General features: G+C 37.9%; 1 long non-coding RNA gene across 1 annotated transcript in view; it reads right to left on the minus strand.

Annotated features, from left to right (window-relative positions):
* The window catches only part of LOC125095288 (uncharacterized), a 28,736-nt gene extending 17,746 nt beyond the window's left edge, over positions 1-10,990 (minus strand). Inside the window, exon 1 of the long non-coding RNA XR_007125838.1 lies at positions 10,932-10,990. This is a non-coding gene — a long non-coding RNA (uncharacterized LOC125095288). The remainder of the gene's footprint in view (positions 1-10,931) is intronic.
* Positions 10,991-13,051: the final 2,061 nt, after the last annotated feature.

Genomic DNA, 13,051 nt, shown 5'->3' on the forward strand with positions numbered 1-13,051 from the left:
AAAAAGTTTATAGAAATCTAATTTTCTTGAGAAAATTCACAAATTAGCTTCTGTTCCAAATGTTACATCATAAAGATGTACTAATAAAACAAACAACACTTTGTTAGGGTACGGAGTCGACCACCCCTCAATTAGAGAACACTCTTGATGATGTAAGTCACACAGCGAGGTTTATTTCCAGCCAGTTGGGGTCCCAAGTATCTGCCCGGCGTAGTGGGTTTCAACAAGGACCCTGAGCACTCAAAGCCAAGGGCTTATATAGCATTTTCAAGGCACTTTTTCATAGCTACATACATCTCTTGCGCCCCACTTTAACAGTTTAACTTTGGTTAACTTTTTGCCACCCGGGTGTCACCCTGGTGGTTAAGTGAGATTTAGGTTTAGAAGAATTTTCACCTTAATTACATTTCCTTCTGCCTCAGCCTCCTACAGTTTTATGGTGGGGAGGGTGACCTTTGGCCTCGAGGTACTGAGCCATTGAAAAGATGGCCTTTTTGTTGTAAATCACCAGGACATTTGCAAACCAAGGGAGACTCTGGTCTAGCAGGATTGTGATCTCTACAAGTTAACATTTGTTTTTCTTCAACATTTGGTTCCTGTGGCGCCATCACCTAACCGCCCTGGTGGTATACACAGTGTCGGCCTGTTAGGGACACTCAGTAAAATGGCTTCCGGGCCTTCAGGATGGCCATTCTTACGCTAACCCACTCTTACAGTGCAAGGTGCGGCTTTTGCTTTGCCAAGATGGCTGTACTTATGTCAGGGCCAGACCCCAGGTGGGTACAGCCTTGTTTTTCTTGGCCTCCACACCTGGAGCTGGTTTCTGGGACTTGTTTTTAAGTCCCCTGGGGGAGGGGGAGCAGGGACAGTTTAAGGGTTAAACAACAAAGTTTAACATCAATGTTTAACATCACTGGAAGCCTCTGGCTAAAATAAAAATATAAAATAGGTCCTTACAACCTAAATACAAATTGTGCTTCCTGTAACAAACAATAATCACCTGCTTCCATAAACATGGTTCTTTATTTTCCCTCTGACCTTGGGCTGCCTCTCAGGCCATTTTATTGTTTTCAGCTTTCTCTCTCAATTTCAGCTTATCCTTAGGTGCTAATTAAAATGGCAGGTGTTAAATTGATCATTAGCATGTTTCAGCTACTGCTCTGAGCACAGAAGTCCCTCAAGTGATTCTTTGTTTCTCCCAATATAATCCCTCTTTCTCCAGACATCTCTGCTGCTTTTCTCTAGCAGCTCTAACTGCTTCTTAAAGAGAAAGCAGATAACATAGCATGTCTGCCCCAGCTGTTCCTCATTTATTTCTCAGGATTGTTCCCTCTGAGTAAATGATATAATCAATTTTTTTTCCTTTTAGTTGTGGGCCAGCATCTTATTTAAGTATTTTGGAAAAATAAAACAAAGCAAACCTCTGTTAGATTTTCTACACTCCTCATTCAATTCATGTACCTGAGTAGACAGCATACATATGGACGCACTACTTTCTTTAAAAAAGTAGTTTTTTGTGGTAAGAGCAATTAGCTTGAGCTCTACCTGCTCAAAGTCTTTTAAGTGCATAATATGGTATCGTTAATGCACACACCATGTTGTGTAGCAGATCTCTAGATCTCATTCATCATGCATAGCTAAAACTTTATTTTTTTTCATTTTTTAAAATATTTCATTTATTTATTTGATAGAGAGAGAGAGATCACAAGTAGGCAGAGAGGCGGGCAGAAGCAAGCTCTCTGCTGAGCAGAGAGCCCAACACAGGACTTGATTCCAGGACCCTGAGATCACGATCTGCACCTAAGGCAGAGGCTTAACACACTGAACCATCCAGGTTTCCCCCTTTATAGCTAAAACTTTAAACTGGTTGACGAGCAACCCCTATTTCTTTCTCCCTCCTGCCAGCCCCTGGCATCCACCATTCTACTCTGTCTCTGTGAGTCTATTTTAGATACCTCATATAAGTAGAATCATGCAGTATTTGACTTTCTGGGTCTGGTTTATCTCACTTAGCATAATGTCCTCTGGGTTCATCCATACTGTTGCAAATGGCAGGGTTTCTTTCTTTTTAAAGTTGAATAATAGTCCATTGTGTGTATATACTACACTGCTTTGTCCATTCATCTGTTGATGGACACTTAGATTGTTTCCACATCCTGGCTGTTTTGCATAGTGCTGCAAAGAGCATGGGGGTGCACCTAGATCCCAATTTCAGTTCTTTTGGATATCTACCAGAAGTGGAGTGGATCACATGGTAGATCTATTTTTAGTTTTTGAGGAACCTCCATACTCTTTTCCTCTCTGCTCCCTGACCCCATGTTACCACATCATTTTCCTCCTACACTGTGTTAGGAAAAATTGGAGGGAGGACGTCCCTGTTTCCAGTCTAGGCAGAGCTGGTGTTATTAAGGCTTGCCTGGCCTCTGGAAGAACCAGGTAAAGGGAGAGGATGATGTAGATGCTCTTCCTACACTTGAGTCCTCTTAGCCTATGGTTAAGGCACCCAAAGATTAGCAATTCCTGAACTTTGAATGACAAAGCAATTTTACCACACATGAATGTTTGCTTGAATCGTATCTCTTAAATTTCTCATATGGCAGTGTTTCTGAAACTTGTGTGCAGATCAGAATCATCGGGAGGCCTTTAAAAACCACTGATGTCCACCTGGAGAGACTTACTTAGTTACTAAATAGAAACGAGTTACTTAGACTGTGGAGGGGGCCAGACTTTGGAATTATAAAGTTCTCCAGGAGAGTCTAATATAAAGCAAATGTTGAGAATCATAATGTTACTTCAATGTATTCTTGCACTGACACGAAGCAGGAACCAGAGTAGGAATAAGACTTTGGCAGCTCCTGCCGGACTGAGTTTCACCTTGCACCTGCGTGCTGGAGATCAGAGACACCTCAACCTTAGACTCTGCCATTAAGGTAGTGATTCTGGCTTTCAGGTAAATGGATCCAGTTATTGTCTGGGTCTAACCGGTCAGTTTAGGGACCCCTCCTCCTGAGGGGAGGAGCTAGTAAGGGCCCGAAAGTGCTCTTCCAACACCTACCTTGAATCCCGCCCAGTGCAGGATCCCCTAGGAGCCAAGACAGAAACTTGGGGAAAATAGAGACAACACCTGCCTCAACTAGCCCCACTTCACTCATCAATCTATTCATGAATCAAGCATAAGTATAAAGCCCTATGTATTTAAGTCTTGTGCATTAAATAATGCCATAGGCTATTTGCAGAGTGAAAGCATGCTACATTTGTTCCTATAAGCTTTAGGTTTTATTTCTGGACAGAAAAGGTAATTGGGATTACCTGGAAAAACCAGAAGTTTTGGCAATCCTTTTGGTGTTGGGAGCCAGTTAGATTTAGTTGCTAAAGTATCCACTGTTTTAAAAATGTTTATTGAGCATATCTTCATAATGAGATACAAAGAGAGGAGTCCTGTCCTTGAGGCATTTGCTATCTTGCAGGTTGATGTGGGGAGAAGCTGCAGATGCAGAAGCTGCAGGAAAGAAAAAGTGGAAGGGATACAGAGGAGGAAGTGGTCACATTCACACTAAGAACTGGCATGTCTCAAATGTATGCTATTAGCACATGAAGCCATTGTTCTAGTTAGTTATATTTTACAGAAGGGGAAATTGAGGTACAGAAAGCTTATGAATCTTAATGAGTATCACAGAGCTTATTACAACAGCGAATAAACCAAGGCTGTTGGGCCTCAGGGCTGGGTTTACGCTGTTGGGCTCCAGGCCTGATAGTGTTTATATGTGCAAGTCTTCATGAGGAGATGGGCCTTTTTCCCAGGTAACATAGATGACAAGTGCAATTCAGGAGGAAAAAGTTGCATGAAAAAGAAAAAGACAAGGCACTTTGAGGAGCTTCAGTCTGTTAGTACTTATATATAAATTATGTGGAGAGTTTCAGGTTGGTGGGAAAGCACAGCAAGAAAACATAGCCATGATGGGAAATTGTGTATAATGGTACTAACATTGAATGTTGACCTGTAAGAAATGCAGATACTATGAGTGAATCTAAGTAGGGTAAAACTTAGTCTATTTTGTGTCTTAGAAACTTACAGGGATGAACTGCAGGGAGTTGAAATGGCATCAGAGAAATCAGTTAGCAGATTCCTGGATCAAGGCATTTTGGAGAAAATTAAGACCAGAGTAGGTGGAGAGGAAGAAGGGGAGATGGATAGAATAGGCTGAAGAATTAGAATTTATGGCTCAGACTCTCAGTGGCAGGTCAGGTGTAGGGGTAGAGAAAAGATAGCAGCCTAGGATTATTGAGTGAATGGTGGTGATATTTACCCATTCATACATTCAGATATGAGACAGATATTTATCAAGTGCTCTTATGTGACAGACCCTGTGCAAAGTGTTGGGATATGACACTGGACATCCCAGGCAGAGTCTCTGTCTTTAGAGGCTCACATCCTAGAGAAGGGAAACAGCATATCATGAAGTAAACACAAATTCAGCAGTAGTATAACCACAAGTGCCATTAAAGAAATAAACAGACTGGTAAGAAAGTAAGGGGAATATTATTTTAGTTGGGAGGGTGGGAATGAAGAAGACCTATTTGAGGAGGGAATATTTGAGCCTAAAACTGAGTGATGACTCAGACCTGTGAAGAGCCAGTAAGAGAGGGATTAAGACAAAGCGAATAGTAAGGACAAAAGCTGAGGGTAGGATAGATGCCTAGGTTCAGAAATAGAGATTCTTTGAGAATGTTTAATGTGTAGAAGAAGAGAAGATGGGACGTGATGAATCTAGGAATATATATACAGGGTCCAGATTACAGCCCAAAGTAAGGAGTTTGGATTTCATTTCAATAACAATGAAAAAACATTGTAGGGTTTTAAGCCGGTTGATCCAATGTAAGGAAACAGAGGGAAAGAAGTCAGTTTGAAGGGGGGAAAGATGAGGTGCTAATGCTGGTCATGTTAAGTTTGATTAGCCCATTATACATTCAGGAAGATATATTTAATAGATAATGGAAATTGTGGGCCTGGAGAGAATAGCACGGGCCATGAAATCAGATTTGGGAGTGACCAATACATATGACATAGGACTGTGGGTAAAAGGAGAACAGAGCCAATAATGAGTCCTGGAGGACAAGTAAGTGGAATCAATTATGGTATCTTCATATAATAAAAATTACTCAGCAATAAGAACACATGTATATTAATATATACAATGATGTACATGGATCTCATAAATGATTATGATGAATTTAAGAAGCCTGACTCAAAAAGGGGGTATCATGTGATTCCAATAAAAGGAAATTCAAGCTAATCTTTTTAGAAAGAGCTCAGTGATTGAACACAAAGAAGAGAGGAAAAGGGGAAGAAAGGGAAAGGACAGGATTACCATGGGACAAACTTTGACAGTAATGGACATGTCAAGTGATGTTGAAGGAAATGTTAATTGTAATACACAAAAGGGTGAATATAATAGGATGTATTTATAATTGAATTTGCAGAATCTGGTTAACATGGATTTTTTTCCCTAATTTTATAGATATATATGGTTTTTAAAATTATATATATAGTTAACATAATTTATACAATTATATTTTATATCTATTATTTAAATTCATATTTTTGTGTTTATTTCTATCTACATAAGTAGGAAATAAGCAAAAAAAAATGTGTGGAGGTCATGCATCTGAGAAAATGAACATAAACAAACAAAAACTACACATCTAGTAGGTAGCAGAACTGGCACTGAAAATTTGTTCCATTTGTTCTCCTATGTCTCTCATAGAATGCACCAAAGGCCAGTTGTTTGTAATACAAAGTCTTCTGGAAAGTATGGTTATTGCTTTATATTAGCATCTGTCTCTTTAATAAGAGTAGAACTTTTTAAAAAGATTTTTAAAAGATTTTTATTTATTTATTTCACACATAGAGAGTGGGTGAGAGAGAGAACATGAGGAGTGGGGGCAGAAGGAGAAGGAGATCCCCTGCTGAACAGGGAGCCCTACTTGGGACTCGATCCCAGGACCCTGGGATCATGAACTGAGCCAAAGGCAGATGCTTAACCAACTGAGCCACTCAGGCATCCCAAGAGTAGGACTTATTTATTGGGGTAAAGAAAACCTATTGATAATTAGGAATGGAAAGGTAGGAATGGTCAAACAGGAGAACATTCCATAACTAGAAGGAATGTTAATACACAGAGGTCAACAGAAAGAAGAAATTTTAAAAAATTCAAAAAGGTTAATGGTCAGACAACAAAGATGAATTTTGCATACTTGGCTGTTTTTCTAGAATTTGTGGAAATAAATTTCTGGGTTGATGATATTCATCCTGAAGATATCAGGACAGTTTGGAAGACGGAAGCCTCAACTTTCTCCAAATCAGCTTAGTCCCCTAGTCTAGCCAAATTTCTTTAGTCCAACAGAATCTTGTCACAATCAGTTCTGCCCCATCTTTGGCGAATAAGCTATGAAGAAGAAATTTAGAAAATAAGAAGCTGGATGTATCTTTATCTTACTTCATTCATCCTTCCTTTCTGATGTTAATGGTCATAAAATGTATGCCCTTTTTGAAAGTTGGTGTTTTGCTATACTGAGTAAGAACTTCTTATAGTAAGTTATAATAAAGACTTATTATGATATCATTATATATTATACCTAATTATTATTATAAATACATACATATTGAGCTGCATATCATGGAAATTTAAAGGCTCTGCCTTTAAAACAATTACAAACTATGTTGAGGAGATGCAGGATGTGTGCATGAAACACCAAGGAAAAATTCGTAGACAAATAGAGCAATGCATAGCCTAGCTGGTGGCAATCTCCTGACCAACTTTTCCAATTATAAAATCTATTTCCTTGTACTGAATAGCACTTTTTGTGAATCTATCCTTTAAGGATGCAAAAAAATCTGATCTTTCAAAATCTCAAACTAAGCTTACAATTTTTGCACTTAAATAGTAATCTCATATTGCAACTATACCAACAATAATGCTTTCCAGCATTTCAAAATAAATCTCTTTCTGGATCCAATCTGTCTTCTCAGTCTGGCCTTCATTCTTCTGCAGAAACCAAACCTGGTCTACTTTTTGCAACTGAAATTTCCAACCTTTTGGGACACATCTCATAATACTCTCTAGCCTCATCTCAAAATTCTACCCTCTGTTGCCCAAATGACACACTCTCTTTTAACTCTTCTCTGCTCATACCATATGGAAATGATTACTTCTCCAAACATCACTCATTTATTTGTTCAAGCAGCATTTATTAAATATGTCACACACATGGTAGAGATAAGCATAAAATTGTAAGGGGACTCAGAATTGTTACCCTTATGGTTTGATAAAGGATAAAACAGAAAATGGATGCTGATAAGGCTAGGAAGGTAGAAACATACAATATCATAAAAGATCTTGTATTCTTTGCTAAGGAATTTAGATTTTATCCTGTATGATATGGCTGTAAAATACTATGTTTTCCAGGGGATTATACTGTTTTATATTGAAATCACTAGTGTATATACCCTATTTTCCTTAACATCATTAGATGCCCTATATTACTTTATAAGAAGAACTGGGTCATGCATTTTGAAGAATGGAGCACTGCATCATGTGTTGAAATCTATAGAGACAACAAAACTCTCCCTTGAGAATCTCACTAAAGTTTAAGGGAGCCAAAAGATTCAACTGGTGAAGCAAACAATTTAAGCTAATATATCCAAATGAATTCATGTGATTTTTTTTTAAAAAATTTTGGTTAATGTCAAACCAAGGAAGTCCAGAAAATAGGATTGTTAAAGTTCCCTTAGCAATGTGAACTCGCCCACTCTGCACGTGTATAGGGTTTGCAACACTAGTTAGCATCCTAAAAAGAGCCTTTGATATCATCGTGTGTATTCACTCTAATGTTGCTATGAAAAATGTTGCCTTTCTTACTTTCATAGATGTAACTTTTTCACTGAAGGATTTACAGAAGTTTCAAGTATTATTTTTCACAATACCCCTTGCCTATGGGGGAAGTATTTCTGAATTGTCATATAAGATAGAATGTCAGTTTCATAGCAGCATTATTTACAAGAGGAATGGAAGGAGTGCCAATTCTTTGTGTTTGGAAAGTGAGAGGTTAAAGAGAGGTTAATATGAGAAAGTGAAAGATCACTGTCCCTATCTGTTCCTGGGACACATGTTCTAAGCCTGAAAGAGTGGGAGCGTGGGTGGGTGATCTCCAGTTCTGATGGCAAGAACAATGGAGAAGAGAATGGCAACCACCTGTGCTCCTCTCTATGCAGGGGAAGGCATTTAGGCCGAGTCAACCATTCTCCAAGCACTTTGAATATCAGTCTATTTAACTGGCTTATAATTATAGAGGAGTCTTTTATCTAAAAACACTTCTGTTTGGGATGGGATGAAAGATGAATTCTGATGGTAACTTGAGGATCTAATCCTACGATTAAACGTGTGCTAGTCTGTGATTTCCTTGAGAGAGAGGAGTTTGGCTTCAGACTACTTCCGCTGGGTGTATCTGCATTATTAAGACGAACTATTCTTTAAAAGGATGTAAAAATAAAAGATGCCACCATGATAATCATTCCACACTTTTTTATAAACGATTACTGTGTTCAGTACAAGGAAGTTCAAGTTTAAAATAAATACTGCACCTGAAGCCAATTAGAAGAGAGACATTATTATTTTCTTGCTGTTTGAATCCAATTTTTAAAGACCACAAAGGGGTTATTTAGATAGCAATAAATGCATTGTAAAGTCTTTTTTCCCTGACTACAAAGCAATCTGTTGTGTTGGAAGTTAGACTAGCAAAACAACTCAGATGCTGACAAAGTAGCAGGGAAAATAAGGGTTGTTAGCAGCAGAATATCTAAATCAATATTATGCTTTAGTCTAATTAATATGTACTTTGCTATTGCCAGGTAGGATTTATTGGTACAAAAGCATAATAATTCTATCACTCAAACTTGTTAATAAAGTTAAATTAAGGACAGATGAGCCTTGATAGTTACATACATTTTTCTGTGCATTTGCCAAATTCTTGAAGAGTCAAGAGTCTGATAACATTAAATATTTTAATAGTGCCAGTGCAATGAGATACTAAAAGAATGTGTGGCCCTTGAAAGCTGAGTGGCAAAAGTGGAATTAATTTTCTAGTATGAGTGTGAATTAAGGTGAGGGCATTCCTAGAACCAAACTGGGAATCACCTGGCCAGACCTTGGAAATGGAGTATGATTGCCTGCCAGGAAGCTAAGAGCAGACCCAAGTCTGGCCAGTGAGTGTGGACAGGCCCAGGCTCAGGCCTTGGAGAGCCATAACTAAACAGGGAGAGTGTGAGGGTCTCAGGCAAAGGAGGAAAACCCATGGCAATTCATGAGATGCCAACCAGGTGAGCTTGGGCTGGTATAGGTCAGGTTATTGATTTAGAGATTAGATCTTTTTGGCGGGCCAATGGATCACATCCAATAGTAACCGTGACCCACTTTCTTAAAGTGTAGTTGTAAATTTAGACAATTATCACTCCCGTTAGTTTTTCTTATTGTTGTCTTTTTAATAGACATCAAACAGTACTGTGTCACTTAAAGTGGGAAGTGTCCTAGTTTGGGTGCTATTTTTAAAAACTTTGCTTACTTAGGGCACCAAGATAATGACTCAATGTCCAGGTTAGACTCACCCAGTTAATATGACTCTGTTTATCTGAAACCTATAAAAAGTTCTTTTCACCTTGGATTTCATAAACACATGTATTAAAATAATTTAGCTAAAGGAACACAATCCATATCATGTAATATTTCTTTATTTTTTTCATATTTACATATCCTAACCCCCAATAACTTTGAGCTTTTTCCAGCTCATTTAAAATAGTATCCTGAGGTAATCACAATGTAATTAGGTGCCCCTGATTGGGTAGTTAGACCCTTTGAGGTCAGAGATAGCCTAGGATCTTTCATATTTCTGATTTCCTATTCTTCCCTTCAGGAGTTCTGTGCTGATGAAATAGAAATGAGTGATTCCATTTTCAGGACCAGTGTTCTTTCTACTTCTAATGATACTTACAAAATTCATCACAATACTAAAAACAGGGTGAGTTCCTGTTGCACAACTCCTCTGAGAATAGTTTGTCCTTTTAAAGTAGTAAGATTCATTTTTAAAGTCTGATGTTTATAAATTTATCAACAATAGTATTCATTAAGAAGAATAAAAACCTACATGATTCCAGTCAGATCCAGATATAGCTGACTCTTCCTACTATAAAAGCCCTTTCCTATGAAGTCATAATAGCTGCTTTATTGGAGATGTTGATTACTTTTTCTATCTGGGCAAGGTTTTAATGTTTAGTCATTTAATGCCCACTCTATGCCCTTCCCCAACTCTGCTCCCTAAGAGAGTACCTGTTTGTTGTGCTTGGAACTGCTAATGAGATATTGATCAATATAATTAATCAGCAAACATAGAAACTTAATTGCACTTTAACTAGTTAATCAATGACAGTCTCACTCTTACTCTGGATGTGAATACATATGCATATGGCATAGCTCTACACCCATAATTAAATATTTCCATCCCTAAAAATGCATCATAGTGTACTCGAGATATAAATAATGACATTTACTTTATTAAAATTACTGTTAAATAGTAGTACCTAATGGGTAATAAGATTCTTATAAAGAATTCTACTATCAAATCTTGCTAGAGGTATAAGCACTGAATTATAAGTTGATGTCTGCAAATAATATGGATTAAGTTAGAGGCTCTAGAAAACAGTCACAGTATTTTCATGAAAGTCTTATTTTTATACCTTCTCCATTGTCATATTCAACTTTCCCGTTCTAGTTTTTGCTCAACTTGTCTTGTTTTTCAGTATTTTCTTTGCTCCCAGTTGGCCCTAGGCATTAATGTAAATTGAACTCTTTTCTTCGGCCTCTTTTTCCCTCTTTTCTTACCTTATATGAGCTCATCTGGGTGACCCTGGTTTTCAGTCTGCCTTCGATCTGGGGATCCACCCAAGCTTTGTATCCTTGGGCACAGGCCAATGTCCTAGTCATTCTCAGACTTTTAAAAGTTATTCATGTTCAATCTTATTCCCTTGGGGATCTCAGTTCCTAACAATCTGTGCTCCTGTGGCCTTGGTAATCTCTTTAACAGAAGCCTAAAAGAGCATGCTCAATAAAAGTGAACCAAATGGTGAGAAATATAAATGTAGGCAGAAATTTATGTATCTCATAAATGCATATAACTGCTTGCATTTTCCAAATGATACCTCTCAGATGCCCTTTATCTCATCCTTACAAAAATTGCTATTCCTGGGCACCTGGGTGGCTCAGTGGGTTAACGCCTCTGCCTTCGGGTCAGGTCATGATCCCAGGGTCATGGGATCGAGCCCCGCATCGGGCTCTCTGCTCAACGGGGAGCCTGCTTCCCCCTCTCTCTCTGCCTGCCTCTCTGCCTACTTGTGATCGCTCTCTGTGTCAAATAAATAAAATCTTAAAAAAAAATTGCTATTCCTGTTTTTAAAAAATTAAGAAAAATAAATATGAGGTGTTTTTTTTTTTAACAAATAATAAACCCAAATTTTTCATTACTGGCTATAGAGTCCATGTCTAATTCTGTATTTTACAACAACCCTTGGACCCCATGTGCTAAATGAAAGAGAAATGAAGGAGCTAGTTACCAACTGGCTACAGTTAGTTACCAGTACTAGCTACAGCTAAGTACTAGGTAGTTACAACTATTTTTGTGGTTGATGAGAAACAATTCCACACAACTTTGTACCTTCTGAATTTCCAGGCTGTTGTGCAGAGCACATCAGCACAATTCCTGTTGAGGTACCATATGTTCATGAGTTTTTATGTGATTTTTAGCCAGGCAGAGAAAAACTGGTGATGTGAAATGACATCATGACCTCTGTGAGCTCCAAACCAAGTAATGTCAGAAAGCACCTGGCCAATAGTATTGTTATTGGAGTACATAATTAGCACTTACAGTGTTAACAGAAACGTCCAGTATCTAGCAGAGGTACTTGAAATTAATTATTATGGTACATTCATATTTTATCCTAGGCAGTGCATTAACTGAAATTTACACACCAATAAAATATAACAGTGGAGTTTTCATGGAAAATTATTATAGTATTAAAACAATGATATTTCCTTACACTAAAAAATTAATTGACTACTTATATTTTAGAATCGTCATTGTTTTTTGGTGGCAGGATATTTTAATCACAGTTCCAGAAATTTTATTACCTTTTATTTAGAAACTAGAACACAGCTTTTTTCCCTTCAATCCACGGACTTTATCAGTTGCTAATGTCTTAAGAGCATAATTGCTGACTTAAGAAAACCAATTAAAATATGAACACATTAGGAATGTTGCAGAACCAATCAACGGAGTCCTTCAAGTTACTGATGCACATGAAGAAATCATATAAGAAATAAGAATCAGGCTGTCCTTGGAAAGTTAAATTGCTAAGATCCATTCTTAGGAATATGATTCGCCATCTTTAGAATAGCCCAAGGCTCTGTATATCACATGACTGAAAAGATTGGGAACCCAAAAATCAAGATGATGAAGGGAAACAATGTTAGGGAAGCAAAACTGGATGGTGACTTCAGTATGTTAAGGGAAGAACAAGTCAATATCCCTACAGAGTTCAGAGAAAGACTATAATCCATATAGATGGTAAAACTGGAACCTAACTATAGACACAGCCAGTCCCAGCTCATAGTGGTTGGAATCCTTTCATGAAGTCAGTCATTGGGGCTCCATTAGCTGCCAGTTGCCAAACATTCAGATCACACAATAAAATCCTCCTCTTGTTCTACTTTACAGTCTTATTTTCCACATAGCTTGGGAACACTCTGAATTGCCAGGAAAAGAATTCTTTTATTCATTTACTCATGCACTTGTATATTCATACAACAAATACTTATTTCAAAATCTTCCTATGTCCTTTTCTGGATTGCAAGGAAAGAAGCTGTAACTCCATTTGCCAGAATCTCTTCCCTAACTCTTGGTTTAGAGTCTGCCAATGAGACAGATTCTCATGAAATTTGGAAGGTGA

Source organism: Lutra lutra, chromosome 3 (genome assembly GCF_902655055.1).
Source record: "Lutra lutra chromosome 3, mLutLut1.2, whole genome shotgun sequence".
In the NCBI taxonomy this organism is placed as follows: domain Eukaryota; kingdom Metazoa; phylum Chordata; class Mammalia; order Carnivora; family Mustelidae; genus Lutra; species Lutra lutra.